This window comes from Argiope bruennichi, chromosome 5 (genome assembly GCF_947563725.1).
Source record: "Argiope bruennichi chromosome 5, qqArgBrue1.1, whole genome shotgun sequence".
Lineage (NCBI taxonomy): Eukaryota > Metazoa > Arthropoda > Arachnida > Araneae > Araneidae > Argiope > Argiope bruennichi.
Window position 1 is genome coordinate 89437363 of NC_079155.1, and position 10130 is coordinate 89447492.

A 10130-nucleotide genomic window follows, 5' to 3' on the forward strand; every position below is an offset into this window, starting at 1 on the left:
TGTTGCTTTCCTAGAAGCTTTTCCGAAAAAAAAATCTGCATAAACTAGCTTATATGTGAATACCACTTAGAAAATATTCAGAAACATACTTATAAAAATTTTTGAAAAATAGTGTTTTTTATTCTAATTATTTTTTTATATTTTAGCTATTAATTTAATATTTTCAATAATAAACATTATGGAATACATTTCTTTAATTCGCTACTAGGTAGCACCACTAGTACAGAATCAAAATTTAATCTATTATCACCAAAACTTAAGAAAGTTAGTGAAAACTCGTTCTCAAAATTCGATCTTTACAAACATAAAAGGTCAAATTAAATTAAATCATAAATAAACGAAGGAGCCTTCTCCACTTCCGATAAAATGTATCAAACAGATATTTTAAATTAAATTTTCCTTCGTTTAATTATAATTAACGGTTTTCAATGTCAATGATCAACTAATAAGTATGTTAGAATTATTTTTATAGAATTAGGATTTTTTTTCAGCTAGGAAAATAAATAGTAAAATTTATATGCCAGTGTGATTATAATATCTCGTGTCAAAACCTCTCAAAATGTGGACCTATAATATTTTAGCAGCGCTACTACCCTGTATTTATAGTACAGATCAGTATTATTTTAAATCTAATTTTGTGATATCGATGAAAAAATTGCTGCGAAAAGAGGATCAAAAGCTTTAAAAAATCTTAATCTAAAGAATTTCACTTTCATTTGAAATAAGAAATATATTCAAACCGACTAATGAATAAGAACATTTTTTTATTTTATTTTCATTGGAGCCTATAAAATTCTATAAACCTGAAACAGTAAGTTAAAAAGAAATTTCCTTTAATTACTTGTTTAATTTTATTGATATCTTTCAGAAAAACTGAAACCAAATATAAAATCACAAATTTAATCAAAATCTTTAAAAAAATCTAATATAAAAAAATTCCTTTTGATTTTAAATAAGAAATATATTTATACTTTCCTGAACAGATTCTGTAATTCTATTTTATTTAATGACTTTTTGTTACGTTGGAACCTATAAAACTCTATAAAAAAATAGCAAATAAAGAAGAAAATTCCTACAATTAATTGTTTAATTTTATTGATACGTTTCAACAAAATCATATGTGAAACGAAATATGATTTCAGCATTGTGAAATCACTAAATTTCGTTACAACAATTTTTTTTTCCCCTCTTACAAGGCAAAAATTGATGCGAATAAAGGATGAAAAGCTTTAAAAAAAATCTTAATCTAAAGAATTTCACTTTTATTTGAAATAAGAAATATAATCATATCTTCCAGAACATATTCTGTAATTCTATTTTATTTTATGACTTTTTTTTTTACATTGAATCCTATCAAATCCTATTAATCTGAAACAGTAAATAAAAAAGAAAGTTCATTCAATTACTTGTTGAATTTTATTGATACATTTCAACAAACAAAGCTGAAACGAAATATGTTTTCGGCATTGTGAAATCACTAAATTTCATTACAAAAATATCTTATTTTTTTCATACAAGGCAATTATTTTCTTCTAGAAATTTCAGCTCATAATTATTTTCCTGTAGGCATTCCTGTTACGTTTTCTACCAGACATTCATTCGATAAAAACAAAGGTTAATGAAACGATTTTATCCATTGAGTAATCAGATTCTCATAAACAAAGGAAATCCCGTGTTTGCAGCGCTCTCTAATTTCCGCCGTTGATGATCAGATCAAGAACGAGGAAAGAATTTTTAACGAGAATGTTTCCTCTAGGTGGCACTACTGTATTTTTACTTATTGGTACGAAATAAACAACCGGAATGTATTCTAATCATTAAAAAAAAATGACTTCGAGATTTTAACTAATTTTGTGTTTTAGAGTTTTTTCCAATCCCACTTCCTCCATAAAAAATTATTTTTGTAATACTGTGATCACACTCATAACTGATGAACTCAAAAACATCATGATCTAGTTGAATGAAATTTTCTAGGTAATCTTTATACTAAAATATAAATTTTTTGATGAAATTTTCTACAAAGTATATCTGTGTATTGAAACAGATATATAGACAAAATATATCTGTGTATACAGATATAATTTTATGTGTCACAAAATAGATACAAACAAAACACATGCGTATTACTGTTTTTTATATGTACGAGTTTTTTTGTAATACATATAAACTATTTTACGAAATATATCTGTATATTTCACGTTCGTACGTCATAGCTTCTAAACTGTTAGAGAAAAGTGTATTAATCTTAGCATATGACTTAATCATCGAAACTGCAGATATGCATTAAATTTTGGATCGAATTTATTTGAATTATTGTTAGTTCACATGAAAGAATAACTCATTTGAATCCAACCAACTGAAAGGAAGGAAAAAACACATAATTACTCAATTAATTGGTATTATGTATTAATTATCATTATTATTTGGCATTATGGAAGTCGTGAAAAATGATACTCTATACAAATTAATACTCAGTGTTCTTCAACATATATAACAGTTTTCTTCAATTTACCTCTAAGCGAAAAACGCACTGTAAAATGTTGTTATATGAAGAAAGCGAAAGAGAGAATACGCACTTTGTTTTGTAATTTGTTATAGATTTTTTTAATTTCTCTTACACTAAGTATATAATGAAAAAGTATTATAATCGTCCAAAAAAATCAAACTCGAGTGGTTTTTTTTAAATCTTTGCATTTTAATTCTCCCTCAATCCGAAACACTCATATTTGGAATTATGTCTGAGAACACATTAACTCAGTGTAGTGAAAAGCTTATAAGCCAGCCAATAGCTACGCTGCACGAGCGATTGCTTTTGTATTGTGGTCATGTTATTCGGCTGGCTGCGAACCACAAGGTCCCAGGTTCTATCCTTACTCATTTCAATCAGCAATATCATAAACGCTTTGATTTAGAAAACTGATTTTTGGTGCACGAACTTTACATCGAATTTGTAGATTTCTGTTATATTTTGAATGAAATCTATTCAGAAATTTACTAACCAGTTGCTCGAGTGAAAAAAAATAACTATAAAAAGTAAAAAGTTAAGTATATAAACTTTGGCATTTATAATGTAGATATGTGTCGAATTTGGAAATAAATCCGTCAAGTGGTTGATCATCTGAACATACTTTTACATGAATATACACCCCGATAATTCCGAAGCGTAAGTACTTAGATAAATAAAATTCAATTCTCAATTAGTTTTTTAAATCAAATTCAGAAATCTAATAACTCAAAGAATCAACCAACTGTCGGTATTTACATTCTCATAATGCGATAATTCAGAGTTTCAAATTAATGAAAATTGGTATATAATGCTGTGATTACAATTGTAGTAATTTGTCAAATCTTGGTTTCAATCGGTCTTAAAAAAAGACATCCAAAATATAAATTCAATTTTCGCGTACCGCAAGACAATGATTAATCACCAAAAATTGCATGTTAGATTTAGCAAAAAATGTTGCTTCACGGTAAAAATATATATTACCTAACTATTGTTCGTCAATGTCATGCAAGGCATTTGGAGCCTTATGATACCTTCTAATGATACCTTCTATGATACCTTCTAATTCCTTTATCAGAAGAAAGAGTGAGGGATAAGACCTTTATTAGAGAAAATGCGAGAAAGTTTTGTGGAGACCATTCCAGCTGATTAAATTATTAGCCCTTTCCCTATGTTGAATTATGTCGTCATTAATATTAGCCAAGTAAATTTTATAGATTCTATAAATTGTTCAAATACATATAGTGATATTTATTCGATATTTGATAAATATCGTGAAAAAAAATGGACTGAGTTGAAATTTTCTATTTTTATTATTAAAAATGTATTAGAATAATTGAGACTCAGTGGCGAGGCTACCAGAGAGATAGATGATCTGGTCACAAGTTTTAGGCAACGTCATTGAGAGAAAAACATTAATAAACAAATATCGTTGTTCAGGCACAGTTTATATTTCCAAAGCCATAGTGAGCGACAAGGTGTTAAAAACAGACAGGGCAAAAGAAATTTTCAAGTAATACTAAACCTAATTTAGAAAGTCCTGTTTGAAAACATGATTGGCGCAGTATGACCAAGTGTGGCTCTTGCGCCAATAAACCATGCAAAACCAAACCAAACCTGTTTGAAAAAAAATTTAGACAAACAATATGCATAAATATTCAGATTATATTTAATTGGAAAAAGGATTAGCTATGAAATAAATAAAAAAAAATATCATCTCAAAATATATAATTTTTTTCTTTTACTTTTAATAATATTGCACATTTTATATTCCTTTATTTATCCATTGTTTTTTTTTTTGTAAATGTTTTACATAAGGCAAATTTAAAATGTTGAATTAAAAAAAGCCATGTCATCTCTCCTGGCTATCTTTCTTTTAGATAAAATCAATTCAGTCGCAGCAAAAATCTTTTATTTTGGCTGTTAATTACTATCTTGTCTAAAAAATTCTGAATTTTGTTCTCTTGGTCAATGAAAAAGTTTTTTTAAATTTAAAAAAAAGCCATGTATACAGTTTTTGACGTAATTTAAAGCATATGATCCTCATACCATGCAATGCACAAAGCTATTTTATTTAATACAACATCAAAAGCAGTTTGAGAACTATGGAAAATTACAGTAGCGTGTATGCCCTAATTCATCTATATCATTGATTATAAAAATTCATCATTTCTGAAATGCTTTATCCCTCTCATAAATGCTGTTACTCAAATTTAATGCATTTTATATCTTTAAACACCATAAGGAAGTATCCATTCATTTGTTCAGTAATCATTTATATATTTTTACACAAGATGGCTTTTTTTTTTTTTTTTTGGTAAATTAATAGTCACTTACAGTTTATTTTTAAATGTCATTTCTTTGAAAATGATTATTGCTTCTTCTAATCTAATTCTCAGCCAGACAGTACCTTTGCATTTAATATCATCTTGAGTCGTTGGCTTCTTAAAATTGTGACATTCACGTTAATACTAAGACTTTATAAAAGTGAAATAGTTTCCCATTTCTATTTTTATTGGTTGCATGATTAGCATTATCTATAATATATATATATATATATATATATATATATATATATATATATATATATATATATATATATATATATATATATATTTACTCATTCTTAAGAATTTTTAATCTAACATTACATGAAGTTTTGTTTACCTTTTGGCCAACTATAATTTATACACACGTAATGGACTTTCTACTTTCGACATTGGTGGCAATCATTGCTAATAAGCTTAATTTTATTTTTCTTCCATGCTTTATTGAAGTATGATTTTCTACCTTGTAATGTCTTTTCTTAGAAAATAATGTCATCTCTTAGCTATTCAAATTCTTATTTCAGAAAGAACTCGTTGGTTGCAAGGATCTTTTATTTCGGCCAATGATTACTTGATCATAGCTATAAAGCTTGATTTTATATCATATCAAAGGCCTCGTCTAAACAAAACAAGGATAGTTATTTTTTTTAAGCATCTAATACTTTTTTTCAAATACTTAACTATAATAATAATAATAATACTTCATTTTAACAAATGCAGAACTTTCAGATCATGCATTATACAAGATTATTTTTCCAGCTTAACATGAAACTTTCCAGTGCCTTCTTTTACATTATAGAAAAATAATTATTTGTCATCTCTTGGGTAACCAAGTTCCTATAGATAAAGAAACTCAGTGGTTGCAACGATCTTTAATTTCGGCCAATGATTGCTATCTTCGCTATAAAGCTTGATTATTTTTCCACATCAGAGGCCTTCATTAAAATAAAAAAATTTTTAAAAAATGCATAAGCCATGCGCGAAAGTCATGCACAGCGAAGCCTTTTTTTTTTAATGCAATATTTTATTTAATATTCCAACTTTAAAAAATCAGGCAAAATATACTTTCAGTCAATTGAGAATTTCAATTCATACATTTATAAAAAAAATTGTTGTTCATACGAATCATTCCTTGTTTCTGTATTTTATAATCCATATAAGGAAGTCATGTCATCTGTTGGGTAACCAAGTTCCTATTATAGAAAGAACTCGGGGGTTGCAATGATCTTTTATTTCGGCCAATGATTGCTATCTTCGCTATAAAGCTTGATTATTTTTCCATATCAGTGGCCTTTATTAAAACAATGTTTTAAAAAAAAATGCATAAGCCATGCGCAAAAGTCATGCACAGCGAAGCCATTTTTTTAATGCAATATTTTATTTAATATTCCACCTTTAAAAAATCAGGCAAAATCTACTTTCAGTCAATTGAGAATTTCAATTCATACATTTATAAAAAAAATTGTTGTTCATACGAATCACTCCTTGTTTCTGTATTTTATAATCCATATAATGAAGTCATGTCATCTGTTAGGTAACCAAGTTCCTATTATAGAAAGAACTCGGGGGTTGCAATGATCTTTTATTTCGGCCAATGATTGCTATCTTCGCTATAAAGCTTGATTATTTTTCCATATCAGTGGCCTTTATTAAAACAATTTTTTAAAAAAAAATGCATAAGCCATGCGCAAAAGTCATGCACAGCGAAGCCATTTTTTTAATGCAATATTTTATTTAATATTCCACCTTTAAAAAATCGGGCAAAATCTACTATCAGTAAATTGAGAATTTCAATTCATACATTTATTAAAAAAAAAATTGTTGTTCATACGAATCATTCCTTGTTTCTGTATTTTATAATCCATATAAAGAAGTCATGTCATCTGTTGGGTAACCAAGTTCCTATTATAGAAAGAACTCGGGGGTTGCAATGATCTTTTATTTCGACCACTGATTGCTATTTTCGTTATAAAGCTTGATTATTTTTCCACAACAGAGGCCTTCATTAAAACAAAAATTTAAAAAATATGCATAAGCCATGCAGAAAAGCCATGCAGAGCGAAAATCTTCTTTGTCATGCAATTTTCTTATTTCTTTGCCTAAAAAAATCTTGCAAAATCTACTTTTGTAAATTGAGAATTTCAATTCATGCATTTCTAAGAAATTATTGCTCAAATGAATCATTTTTTGTTTCTATATTTTATAATCTAAAAAGAGAAATCATGTCGCCTGTTGGGTAACCAAGTTGATATTACAGAAAGAACTCGAGAATTGTAATGATTTTTTTTTTCTTTTGGTCATATAGATAAGTCATGCCATTTGTTGGGTAACCAAGTTCCTATTATAGAAAGAACTCGGAGGTTGCAATGATCTTTTATTTCGACCAATGATTGCTATCTTCGCTATAAAGCTTGATTATTTTTCCACATCAGAGGCCTTCATTAAAACAAAAATTTAAAAAATAAGCCATGCAGAAAAGTATTGCAAAGCGAAAACTTTCTTTGTCGTGGAATTCCCTTATTTCTTTGCCTAAAAAAAAACTTGCAAAATCTGTTTTTTGTAAATTGAGAATTTCAATTCATGCATTTCTAAGAAATTATTGCTCAAATGAATCATTTCTTGTTTCTGTATTTTATAATTTATAAAGAGAAATCATGTCGCCTGTTGGGTAACCAAGTTCCTATTACAGAAAGAACTCGGGGGTTGCAATGATCTTTTATTTCGGCCAATGATTGCTATCTTCGCTACAAAGCTTGATTATTTTTTTTTCACAATCAAAGGCCTTTATTAAAATAAAAAATACATAAGCTATGTATAACGGAGCGTTTCTTTGACATGCAATATTTTTCTGAACACTTAAATTTCTTTAAAAAATCATACAAAATCTGTTTTCAATAAATTTAGAATTTCAAGTCATGCATTTATGAGAAATTATTGCTCACATGAATCATTCCTTGTTTCTATATTTTGTAATCCATATAGAGAAGTCTTGTCATCTGTTGGGTAACCAAGTTCCTATTACAGAAAGAACTCGGGGGTTGCAATGATCTTTTATTTCGGCCAATGATTGCTATCTTCGCTACAAAGCTTGATTATTTTTCCATATCAGAGGCCTTCATTAAAATAAAAACAAAATGCAAAAGCCATGCACAGCGAAGCTTTTCTTTGGCAGGCAATATTTTTCTTAATGCACAAACTTAAATAAAAAATCATGCAAAATCTGCTTCCAATAAACTGAGAACTTCAAATCATGCATTTCTAAGAAAAATTATTGCTCAAATGAAGCATTCCTTGTTTCTATATTTTGTAATCCATATAGAGAAGTCATGTCATCTGTTGGGTAACCAAGTTCCTATAATTGAAAGAACTCGGGGGTTGCAATAATCTTTTCATTTCGGCCATTGATTATCATCACGGCTACAAAGCTTGATTTTTTCCGACATCAATGGCCTCTAGAAAAATGAAAAATAAAATCCAGGCACAAAATTTTTCATGCAAAACACAATTCTTCATGCAATCTTTCATTTAACTCGTATGTCTACGAAAAAAATGTTTTCCATGCCATGCACAATATAATTTCCTTTTCAAACCTAAAATTCAAATATTGCATAATATAAATATATTTTTATATGTTTCCTATATACTTTTTTTTTTCCTGTTTTACAATTTTTATGCATTAAAGGCATTCTGGTTTTCCATTTCATTATTATTTCCCATAGCTTCTATTTAAAAATATAAATACTTTCATTTCTTATCTTGGCAGATAACATCAGAACAAAAATATCAAATAAAAATTGGAAATATCAGTTTTTTTTATTTCCATCAACGAAGTAATTCAATGAGAAGTTTCTTTAATTTTAATAATCATTATACTAGGTACTTTTTTTCAGTACCATATGCTTTTCCAGCGTTGATCAGTTGGTTCTATAATCAAGTCGTAATAAATTCACTTGCAGTAGCTTTATATCTTAGACGGAGATTGGACAGCCCATAACATTAAATTTTATAGATAAAATATCAATTCAACAATAAAGCAGATAACAAGGCAGAAAAATATGAATTTTTTTGAGAAAAGTTTTCGTTGTTGCTTTTTGTTAACTAGTCAAACCTACTGCAGAATATGCATGAAAACTTAAACCAATCTTTCACATTAAAACAAACATCATGCACATGCAGCACAAGAATGCACCTGGTTAACATTCGATATTTTCTTTAATATCGTATATTTGTGCATTTATTTCATTTTCCATTATAATTTCTTTATTTAGTGAAATTTTGATCAGAAATGATAACAAACACATGATTTTGAATACTTTATTAATTTTATATAAAAATACATTGGATGAAACTTAATACATCGCAGAAAAATTATCAAAAATATTGAAATCAATAAATCTCCTAATATTTCAGCTTTCATAGAAATTTATTTTTATGTTCTTATTGCAATAAAAGACTAAAAATAGATAGAGAAGAAAAAATGTATAAACTAACTCAGCAATAATTATGGTTTTTAAGTAAAAAATAAATCAATAAGCTGAAATTATTTTGTTAAAATTTAAATTCTGAAGGAACTTATTTTCACAGGTACATAAAAACTAATTTTACAAAAAAAAATCCTTTCTTTATAAATTAATTAAATCCATGCATTTGTTTTATAAGGTAAAAAGTTAATATCAAGTAAAATCAGCATAAATATAAAAAAGGGCATTTAAATTCTTACGAACAGCGTCTAAGAATATGAACGTAACAAAATATGTCCTTCGCCATTTATCTCATTTGCCCATTTATTTTAAAAATAATAGAAAATGGCGCTTAAGTAATGCATTCTGCTTTTTTCATGTGACATAATAGAAATCTTCTGAATATTGATTGCGCACGGAAAAAAAGAGAAATAAAGGAGATACTCACAATTCATCCCCATATTACTTTCACAATACATTTAACATTTTCTGAAAAGCTTTGAACACGAAATCGATAGGGAAAAAAATTTCAGTGCCGTCCAAATGTCTCCATTTCGGCAGGAAATTTATGCTTTCGCAAATGCCAGACATTTATCCTACTCCATATATGACAAAATCTTCTCTCATCCCACAAGACTAAAAAGTTCTTAAAAGAAGCCAGACTAAACGAGACTTTTCCTTTAACTCTAAGGACATTAGTCTATTGGTTACTCAATAACTCCTAACAGCAAGTCTTGGCATGCCTTCAAGCCATCCACTTTTTTCACCCCTAAAGAGTCAAAGCCTAATTTTATTACTTTTTTGTTGCTTTTCTGCTGCGCTTTTATTTTTATTAGAAGC